This window comes from Arachis hypogaea, chromosome 10 (genome assembly GCF_003086295.3).
Source record: "Arachis hypogaea cultivar Tifrunner chromosome 10, arahy.Tifrunner.gnm2.J5K5, whole genome shotgun sequence".
Taxonomy (NCBI): Eukaryota; Viridiplantae; Streptophyta; class Magnoliopsida; order Fabales; family Fabaceae; genus Arachis; species Arachis hypogaea.
Genome location: NC_092045.1, coordinates 28,549,775 through 28,557,079, shown reverse-complemented (window position 1 = coordinate 28,557,079; position 7,305 = coordinate 28,549,775). Strand labels below are relative to the sequence as shown.

The 7,305-nt window shown below is 39.8% G+C and overlaps 1 non-coding gene across 1 annotated transcript; it reads left to right on the top strand.

Annotated features, from left to right (window-relative positions):
• Positions 1 to 2,518: 2,518 nt before the first annotated feature.
• LOC112719357 (small nucleolar RNA R71) lies at positions 2,519 to 2,626 on the top strand. Its single transcript, XR_003161661.1, has one exon. It is a non-coding gene; the product is annotated as a small nucleolar RNA R71 (small nucleolar RNA).
• Positions 2,627 to 7,305: the final 4,679 nt, after the last annotated feature.

The following is a 7,305-nucleotide window of genomic DNA, read 5'->3' as shown; positions in this document are numbered from 1 at the left end:
ATGTTTGCTCATCCTCGAGCAAAAGAAGAAAGAAGAGAGTAGAAGAAGAAGAAATGAAGGAGATGGAGGAGGCTTTTGTGGTTCGGCCAAAGGGGGAGAAGTAGTGTTTATGTTGTGTGAAAATGAAGGAGTGAAGATGGGTTTATATAGGAGTGGGGAGAGGGGTAAGGTTCAGTCATGTATGGGTGGGTTTGGGTGGGAAAGTGGTTTGAATTTGAATGGTGGGGTAGGTGGGGTTTTATGAAGGATGGATGTGAGTGGTGAAGAGAAAGATGGGATTTGATAGGGGAAGGGTTTTTGGGGAAGAGGTGTTGAGGTGATTGGTGAATGGGTGAAGAAGAGAGAGAGTGGTGGGGTAGGTGGGGATCCTGTGGGGTCCACAGATCCTGAGGTGTCAAGGAAAAGTCATCCCTGCACCAAGTGGCGAGCAAAATTGCTCTTTGTGCCATTTCTGGCGTTAAACGCCGGGCTGGTGCCCCTTTCTGGCGTTTAACGCCAACTTCTTGCCCTTTACTGGCGTTTAGCGCCAGTCTGGTGCCCTTTTCTGGCGTTAAACGCCCAGAATGGTGCCAGACTGGGCGTTAAACGCCTATCTGCTAGCCTTACTGGCGTTTAAACGCCAGCAGGATCTTCCTCCAGGGTGTGCTGTTTTTCTTTCTATTTTTTCATTCTGTTTTTGCTTTTTCAATTGATTTTGTGACTTCTCATGATCATCAACCTACAGAAAACATAAAATAACAAAAGAGAATAGATAAAATATAGCATTGGGTTGCCTCCCAACAAGCGCTTCTTTAATGTCAATAGCTTGACAGTGGGCTCTCATGGAGCCTCAGAAATGCTCAGAGCAATGTTGGAACCTCCCAACACCAAACTTAGAGTTTGAATGTGGGGGTTCAACACCAAACTTAGAAGTTGGTTGTGGCCTCCCAACACCAAACTTAGAGTTTAACTGTGGGGGTTCTGTTTGACTCTGTTTTGAGAGAAGCTCTTCATGCTTCCTCTCCATGGTTACAGAGGGATATCCTTGAGCCTTAAACACCAAGGATTCTTCATTCACTTGAATGATCAATTCTCCTCTGTCCACATCAATCACAGCTTTTGCTGTGGCTAGGAAGGGTCTGCCAAGGATGATGGATTCATCCATGCACTTCCTAGTCTCTAGGACTATGAAATCAGTAGGGATGTAATGGTTTTCAACTTTTACCAGAACATCCTCTACAAGTCTATAAGCTTGTTTTCGTGAGTTGTCTGCCATCTCTAGTGAGATTTTTGTAGCTTGCACCTCAAAGATCCCTAGCTTCTCCATTACAGAGAGAGGCATGAGGTTTACACTTGACCCTAGGTCACACAAGGCCTTCTTGAAGGTCATGGTGCCTATGGTACAAGGTATTGAAAACTTCCCAGGATCCTGTCTCTTTTGAGGTAATTTCTGCCTAGACAAGTCATCCAGTTCTTTGGTGAGCAAAGGGGGTTCATCCTCCCAAGTCTCATTTCCAAATAACTTGTCATTTAGCTTCATGATTGCTCCAAGGTATTTAGCAACTTGCTCTTCAGTAACATACTCATCCTCTTCAGAGGAAGAATACTCATCAGAGCTCATGAATGGCAGAAGTAGGTCCAATGGAATCTCTATGGTCTCATTTTGAGCCGCAGATTCCCATGGTTCCTCATTGGGGAACTTATTGGAAGTCAGTGGACGTCCATTGAGGTCTTCCTCAGTGGCGTTCACTACCTCTCCTTCCTCTCCAAATTCGGCCATGTTGATGGCCTTGCACTCTCCTTTTGGATTTTCTTCTGTATTGCTTGGAAGAGTACTAGGAGGGAGTTCAGTAATTTTCTTGCTCAGCTGACCCACTTGGGCCTCCAAGTTTCTAATGGAGAACCTTGTTTCAGTCATGAAACTTTGAGTGGTTTTGATTAGATCAGAGACCATGGTTGCTAAGTCAGAGGTGTTCTGCTTAGAACTCTCTGTCTGTTGCTGAGAAGATGATGGAAAAGGCTTGCCATTGCTAAACCTGTTTCCTCCACCATTACTGTTGTTGAAACCTTGTTGAGGTCTCTGTTGATCCTTCCATGAGAGATTTGGATGATTTCTCCATGAAGGATTATAGGTGTTTCCATAGGGTTCTCCCATGTAATTCACCTCTTCCATTGAAGGGTTCTCAGGATCATAAGCTTCTTCTTCAGATGAAGCCTCCTTAGTACTACCTGGTGCATTTTGCATTCCAGACAGACTTTGAGAAATCAAATTGACTTGCTGAGTCAATATTTTGTTCTGAGCCAATATGGCATTCAGAGTGTCAATCTCAAGAACTCCTTTCTTCTGATTAGTCCCATTGTTTACAGGATTCCTTTAAGAAGTTTACATGAATTGGTTATTTTCAACCATTTCAATCAGCTCTTGAGCTTCTGTAGGCGTCTTCTTCAGATGAAGAGATCCTCCAGCAGATCTATCCAAAGACATCTTGGACAGTTCAGACAGACCATCATAGAAAATACCTATGATGCTCCATTCAGAAAGCATATCAGAGGGACACTTTTTGATTAATTGTTTGTATCTTTCCCAAGCTTCATAGAGGGATTCTCCTTCCTTCTGTCTGAAGGTTTGGACTTCCACTCTAAGCTTACTCAATTTTTGAGGTGGAAAGAACTTTGCCAAGAAGGCATTGACTAGCTTTTCCCAAGAGTTCAGGCTTTCTTTAGGTTGTGAGTCCAACCATGTCCTAGCTCTATCTCTTACAGCAAAAGGGAATAGCATAAGTCTGTAGACCTCAGGGTCAACCCCATTAGTCTTGACAGTGTCACAGATTTGCAAGAACTCAGCTAAGAACTGATGAGGATCTTCCAATGGAAGTCCATGGAACTTGCAATTCTGTTGCATTAGAGAAACTAATTGAGGCTTAAACTCAAAGTTGTTTGCTCCAATGGCAGGGATAGAGATGCTTCTCCCATAGAAGTCGGGAGTAGGTGCAGTAAAGTCACCCAGCACCTTCCTTGCATTGTTGGCATTGTTGTTATTTTCGGCTGCCATGTGTTCTTCTTCTTTGAAGATTTCTGTTAGGTCCTCTACAGAGAATTGTGCCTTAGCTTCTCTTAGTTTTCACTTCAAGGTCCTTTCAGGTTCAGGGTCAGCCTCAACAAGAATGCTTTTGTCTTTGCTCCTGCTCATATGAAAGAGAAGAGAACAAGAAAATATGGAATCCTCTATGTCACAGTATAGAGATTCCTTGAGGTGTCAGAGGAAAAGAAAAATAGAAGGCAGAAGTAGAATATTCGAACTTATCAAAGAAGAAGGAGTTCGAATTGTGTATTAAGGAATAGTGTTAGTCCATAAATAGAAGGATGTGAGAAGAGGGGAAGTAATTTTCGAAAATTAAGTAAAAGATTTTGAAAACATTTTGAAAAACTTTAATTGATTTTTGAAAACCATGATTGAGAAAGAAGTAAAGTAATTTTTGAAAAAGATTTTGAAATAAGAAATCAAAAAAATTTGATTGAAAACTATTTTGAAAAAGATATGATTAAGAAGATATGATTTGAAAAACATTTTAAAAAGATTTGATTTTAAAAATTAATGACTTGGCTATCAAGAAAAGATATGATTCAAACATTAAACCTTTCTCAACAGAAAAGGCAACATACTTGAAATGTTGAATCAAATCATTAATTGATAGCAAGTATTTTTGAAAATGGAAAGAAATTGATTTTGAAAACATATGATTGAAAAGATATGATTTGAAAAAGATTTGATTTTGAAAAATTTTGAAAACCTGAAAAAATTTGAATTGAAAACAGAATCTTCCCTCTTGTGCCATCCTGGCGTTAAACGCCCAGAATGGTGCACATTCTGGCGTTTAACGCCCAAACCACTACCCTTTTGGGCGTTAAACGCCCAGCCAGGCACCCTGGCTGGCGTTTAAACGCCAGTTTGCCCTTCTTCACTGGGCGTTTTGAACGCCCAGCTTTTTCTGTGTAATTCCTCTGCTGTATGTTCTGAATCTTCAATTCTCTGTATTATTGACTTGAAAAGACACAAATTAAAAATATTTTTGGATTTTTAATAAAGAGGAATAATCAAAATGCAACTAAAATCAAATAACAATGCATGCAAGACACCAAACTTAGCAGTTTGTATACTACTGACACTAACAAAATGAGAATGCATATGAGACACACAAAACACTCAAGAGAATTCAAAGATCAGAGCAATGAAATCATCAAGAACAACTTGAAGATTAATGAAGACACATGCATGAATGCAAGAAGAACAGAAACATGCAATTGACACCAAACTTAATATGAGACTCTAGACTCAAACAAGAAACATAAAATATTTTTGGTTTTTTATGATTTTGTAATTTTTTTTTATTTTTCGAAAATTAAGTGGAAAAGAAAATAAAGGTATTAAAATTCTTAATGAGAATTCCAGGAATCATGCAATGTTAGTCTAAAGCTTTAGTCTAAAGAAATTAGACATGGCCAGCCAAGCTTCAGCAGGACATTGCATTCAAGAGCTAAATTGATGAGAATCAATCAGCTTTGGTGATGATAAGAACATCACTTTAAAACACAAGAATTCATTCTTAAGAACTCTGAAGAAAAAAAAATACCTAATCTAAGCAACAAGATGAGCCGTCAGTTGTCCAAACTCAACAATCCCCGGCAATGGCGCCAAAAACTTGGTGCACGAAATTGTGATCACTACAACACAAATAATCCAAAAACTTGGTGTTCAATACCATGGCATAAACACAACTTCGCACAACTAACCAGCAAGTGTACTGGGTCCTCCAAGTAATAAACCTTACGCGAGTAAGGGTCGATCCCACAGAGATTGTTGGTATGAAGCAAGCTATGGTCACCTTGTAAATCTTAGTCAGGCAAACTCAAATGGATATGGGTGATATACGAATAAAACATAAAGATAAAGATAGAGATACTTATGTAATTCATTGGTGGGAATTTCAGATAAGCGTATGGAGATGCTTAGTCCCTTCCGTCTCTCTGCTTTCCTACTGTCTTCATCCAATCCTTCTTACTCCTTTCCATGGCAAGCTGTATGCAAGGGTTTCACCGTTGTCAGTGGCTACCTCCCATCCTCTCAGTGGAAATGTTCAACGCACCTTGTCACGGCACGGCTATCCATCTGTCGGTTCTCAATCAGGCCGGAATAGAATCCAGTGATTCTTTTGCGTCTGTCACTAACGCCCCGCCCTCAGGAGTTTGAAGCTCGTCACAGTCATTCAATCATTGAATCCTACTCAGAATACCACAGACAAGGTTTAGACCTTCCGGATTCTCTTGAATGCCGCCATCAGTTCTAACTTATACCACGAAGATTCCGGTTAAAGAATCCAAGAGATATCCACCCAATCTAAGGTAGAACGGAGGTGGTTGTCAGGCACACGTTCATAGGTGAGAATGATGATGAGTGTCACGGATCATCACATTCATCAAGTTGAAGAACAAGTGATATCTTGGAACAAGAACAAGCGGAATTGAATAGAAGAAGAATAGTAATTGCATTAATACTCGAGGTACAGCAGAGCTCCACACCTTAATCTATGGTGTGTAGAAACTCCACCGTTGAAAATACATAAGAACAAGGTCTAGGCATGGCCGAATGGCCAGCCTCCCAATGATCTAAGATAGCATAAGAACAAAGGTAGCTACCAAGATGAAAATACAATAGTAAAAGGTCCTATATATAGAGAACTATTAGCCTAGGGTTTACACAGATGAGTAAATGACATAAAAATCCACTTCCGGGCCCACTTGGTGTGTGCTTGGGCTGAGCATTGAAGCATTTTTCGTGTAGAGACTCTTCTTGGAGTTAAACGCCAGCTTTGGTGCCAGTTTGGGCGTTTAACTCCCATCCTTGTGCCAGTTCCGGCGTTTAACGCTGGGAATTCTGAAGGTGACTTTGAACGCCGGTTTGGGCCATCAAATCTTGGGCAAAGTATGGACTATCATATATTGCTGGAAAGCCCAGGATGTCTACTTTCCAACGCCGTTGAGAGCACGCCAATTGGGTTTCTGTAGCTCCAGAAAATCCACTTCGAGTGTAGGGAGGTCAGAATCCAACAGCATCTGCAGTCCTTTTTAGTCTCTGAATCAGATTTTTGCTCAGGTCCCTCAATTTCAGCCAGAAAATACCTGAAATCACAGAAAAACACACAAACTCATAGTAAAGTCCAGAAAAGTGAATTTTAACTAAAAACTAATAAAAATATACTAAAAACTAACTAGATCATACTAAAAACATACTAAAAACAATGCCAAAAAGCGTACAAATTATCCGCTCATCATGGCCGTACAGATAGGTGACGCAAATGCGCACTCCACGCGAACGTGTCGTATCTGCGAAACTTCAATCCGTGCGGACGCGTGGATGACGCCTCCGCGTCACTTTGCCGCGACCTGTACGGACCAGATTTCACAATCAGCGATTTCTGGGCTGTTTCTGACCCAGTTTTCGGCCTAGAGAACACAGATTAGAGGGTATAAAGTGGGAGAATGCATCCATTCATAATCATGCATTCATAATTCACAATTTTAGTTTTAGATGTAGTTTTTAGTGAGAGATGCTCTCTCCTCTCTTTTAGGTTTTAGGATTAGGATTCCTCTTAAAGGATTTAGGATTTCTTTTAGTCATTAGGATTGTTTCTTCATACCAGGTTCAATAATTTATGTTTCTCTTCTACTTTGAGATACTTTAATACTCTTATTTGTATTTGATTTATGTTGCCCAATTGGCTTATGAACTTTTCCATGTTAGATTTTATTGCTTTAAATGTATGTTATTTGAGGTATTCCAGACTCACGATTGCTTTTCTTTATTTTTAATTTAGATTATTTACTATTGGCTTTAATTGATTAACTGGAAGTTCTTGAGTTATCAACTATTCATGATTGACTGTTATGCCGGCTAATTAACTGGAATTCCACTAACTCTAGTCTTTCCTCAAGATTTGGCTAGGACTTGGGAAATCTAACCAATTAGTTCACTTGACTTTCCCTTGCTTACGCAAAGGTTAACTAAGTGGGATTAACTTTTATTCTCATACGAGTAACTAGGATAGGACTTCCGAATTTTCATATCTTGCCAAGAGTTTATTTTGTAGTTAATTATTTATTTTATTTGTCCTTTAATTTACTTGTTCCCCACTTTCAAAATCCCAATTTAAAAAACCCATAACCAATAATAAGAACATACTTCCCAGCAATTCCTTGAGAAGACGACCCGAGGTTTGAATACTCGGTTATCAATTTTAAAAGGGTTTGTTACTTGTGACAACCAAAACG